The sequence below is a fragment of the Panthera pardus genome, unplaced genomic scaffold, assembly GCF_024362965.1.
Source record: "Panthera pardus isolate Hobbes unplaced genomic scaffold, ASM2436296v1 HiC_scaffold_2, whole genome shotgun sequence".
Taxonomy (NCBI): domain Eukaryota; kingdom Metazoa; phylum Chordata; class Mammalia; order Carnivora; family Felidae; genus Panthera; species Panthera pardus.
Genome location: NW_026526765.1, coordinates 135,560,967 through 135,564,343, shown reverse-complemented (window position 1 = coordinate 135,564,343; position 3,377 = coordinate 135,560,967). Strand labels below are relative to the sequence as shown.

Genomic DNA, 3,377 nt, shown 5'->3' with positions numbered 1-3,377 from the left:
ATCCTGAGAGGACTCATATCTAAGATACGGGAGGTGCTGCAGGAGGTTCCCAAAGTCTTGAGCCTCAGGAAGCAGGAGCTCGGCTGGTCCTGCTCAGAGGCAGAGAGAATGACTCACTCGGTCTCTGTTCCCCTCATGGTTGCTGGGCTCCAAAGCAGCCTTCTCTGTGCTGGGGGATCCATGAGGTCCTTTCTACTTTCTGTAAAGAGCCAGGCTGTGACCCTTCATAGCCTCCTGCTTTGCACCATCTCTTCTTAGAAGTAGAATGAAAACGGGTTCAGGGGAGGTGATACAGAAATCTTGTCGTCTGCTTTCTTTTTTTTTCCCCCTTCCCGCTTCCCCCAGCTGCTCACCCAGTGAAGCATGTTTTCTCCCCAATGACAAAAACAAAAACTCCTTCTCACCCTAATGGAAAATAAAGCAGGTGTGTAGGCACATCCGTATCACGTGTGTGTGTATACTTGTTAGACCAGCACAAGTATTCCTTACAAACTTATAAATTCTTTGCCCTTGGTGAAAATAAACCGGGCAACTTTCAAAATCGTTCTCAGCGTATCTTGGTAAGAGACACTGCAGTGAGCTGAGTCGTATCCTTCAAAAAGCTATGCTGACTTCCTAATCCCCGGAACCTGGGAATTCTATCTTATATGGCAAGACATGTGATTACACTAAAGGCTTTGAGAGGAGCTTATCCTGGATTATCCAGGTAGGCCCTAAATCCAATGACAAGTATCCTAATGAGAGTGACGCAGGGAGAAATATGGCAGACGCACAGGGTGAAGGCATACAGAAGAGCAGGAGGTCGTATGGCCTTGGCTACAGAGTTTGCAGTGATGCACCCACAAGCCAAGGAATGCCCAGAGTCAGCAGAAGCTGCACGAACAATGAACAGATTCCCCTCAAGCACACCTTGAAAGAGAGTATGGCCCCTCTTGAGACACTCATTTCAGACCTGTGGTCTCCAAAATGATGAGATCAATGCCTGTTGTTTGAAGCCAAGGCTGAGGTAATTTGTCATGGCAGCTGCAGGAAACTAACACAGACAACGAACCCTTAGATTCTAAAATTGGGTAAAATGTCCAAAATTCTGTCCATTTTAGATGCTCACTTGTAAACAGAGGAGCTCTACTGCATTTAAATTAGTGTTCACCATCACCTTGTTAGAGGTTGAGCTTACAAGAATATTGGCTCAAAGTCTTTGTCAATGAACTAATTCTCCCTTAAAAGCCTGGAACGTTGCACTGTACCTTATTAATCAATCTGTATTTATTGAAAGCTTACTCTGAATAAATTAAGGCCAGGAATTATGGGGAAGGGGAAGGGGAAACAGTACAGAAAACGAAATACTATATAATAATAATAATAATAATAATAATAATAATAGCTGTACCTGACCCTTCCTAGCATTTACTATGTGTCAGGCACTGTTCTAAATATCCAGCATATAATACATTAATATATTATGATACCTAACATCCCCACAAGGTTGGACCTTTTATTTATTTCGCTCTCTGGAGAATACCGAGGCCATGACAAGAGTCAGGTGATTTGTCCAAGGTCCCAGAGATGGTCAGTGGCAGAGCTGGGATTTCAAAGTCTATGCTCATTGACTGCCACTAGCCTTTGGTGATGGAGAAGATCATACCTCAGACGCCGAGAAACCGACGAAGAGAAGATTTCAGTTGCTGTGGAGCCCAACTACGAATAAACATCAACAAACATCGCTACCGTCTGATTATTTACTTCTCTGTAGGATGCTTTCCACAAGATGAGTTCAGATTCTCAGCAGACCTCGTAATGATAGCTTGCCCCAAGTAACCACGTTTCTCCTCAGGGCTGGATTCGGTCTCACCACTGGTGAGAAAGTGGGGATACCACATCTGAGTTCTAGTTGTTTTTTTCTTTCTTTCTTCTAAATTTGGTATGCCCAAGGCCCCCAGATGCTCCGCACTTACCCAGCTCTTATGTCTCACAGTCAAGGCTGTTTCTACAAGCGGACTTCATGGAAGACTCACACCCAGAACAAGATCCTTTTCACGGGAAGGATCCCTTGCCCTGGAGGAGAAGAGGGGAGGGCATGGTAAGAACTGTTGGTTTTACTTCCAGGGGCCCCTTATTTGGAGCGGCTTAGAATTCCCTGGCTGGGCTGGACCACCACAGGCAGACGCTTGAAGTCCTTGTGTTCCACGGAGCTGAAGCTAGCTAGCAAACAGCCTCTTGGAGAGGCTTCTCCTTCTCGCCGAGTTGATGGACAAGAGGCTGTGAACTTTGATATACCAAGCAGTCACGCTTGTGGGGATTGAAACTGTGCCAAACAGCTGCCTCCTTTGAGAAAGGAGGGAGCAGGCCGCCCGCTGGTGGGGGGAGGGGGGATGTGAGAGAAGGTGTGCCAAAACAGTTAACAGAAACCATGAAGAAATTCCGATGTATTTTGTTGCAAAAAAGAGGAGGGAACCGAGGAAATTGAACTTTCAGTGAAGTCTGATAATTAAACTCAGGAGTACTGACAGGGTAGCTGAACACAACAGATAAATAACTACTTTCCGGTAATTATAAGCCAGGATGGTAACATATTAGACAAGCTGGTTCACTTGGTATTTTCAAGTCTGACATTTCGATTCTAGGGGATATTTGGATCTGTGCTAACAGATTTCTTTCTTTTCCTCCACTCACTTTCCCTTTCCCACTCCCCACTGCTTGCTGAAAATGAAATGTGATTTTAGGGCAGCACTTTCCAGCACGTTCCATATGTCACTCCTTACATGACATAGCAGACCTCAAAGCCCACTGCTGCTGGGCACAGTTGCTGAGACGGTGCCTGCTTTTCTAAACATCATAAAATATTATTAAAAAGAGCCCAGGCGTCCCCTACTAGAAAAACATGCTGCAAATTACATATTCTATTTATAGGCGGTCCTTCATTAATCATAGACTGAGTAAGCTTTTAACAAACCGTCTCATAGTACAAACACTTCATTGCACAAAGAAGAAACCGAGGCAAAGAGTTCTTTTCTAAGACGCACTGTTTTCAAATGGAATAAAACAGACACTTAAGTCAAGGGAACAAAACCATTCTCTTCTATGAATAGAAATGACACTGAGACACCCAGTTTTCCTCCTCTCTTTGAGAATAACGTTAGAATACTTTTAACAGCTGAATTTACATAATAGGATAAAGATGTGTCCTTTTCTCTGTGGTGTACAGACTGGATGGGTGCCATGGTCCTGGGGCAGAAATGAAAATGAAAGCTTTTTCTGTGCGGGTCCCGTAATGAAACCACCCATGAAAAACTAAGAGATGTCCCTGTGTGCCTCCAGCTTGAGCGATCTGCAGCGTCCTGACTCAAACTCCACATGGTATAGATTTTACTTTGTTG

At 44.4% G+C, this 3,377-nt stretch overlaps 1 long non-coding RNA gene across 1 annotated transcript; it reads right to left on the bottom strand.

Moving 5' to 3' along the window:
* Positions 1 to 1,482: 1,482 nt before the first annotated feature.
* Positions 1,483 to 3,139, bottom strand: LOC109278857 (uncharacterized). Its single transcript, XR_002085865.2, has 2 exons — positions 1,956 to 3,139; positions 1,483 to 1,854 (listed from the first exon to the last, which is right to left on the bottom strand). It is a non-coding gene; the product is annotated as an uncharacterized LOC109278857 (long non-coding RNA).
* Between the last annotated feature and the right edge of the window lie 238 nt (positions 3,140 to 3,377).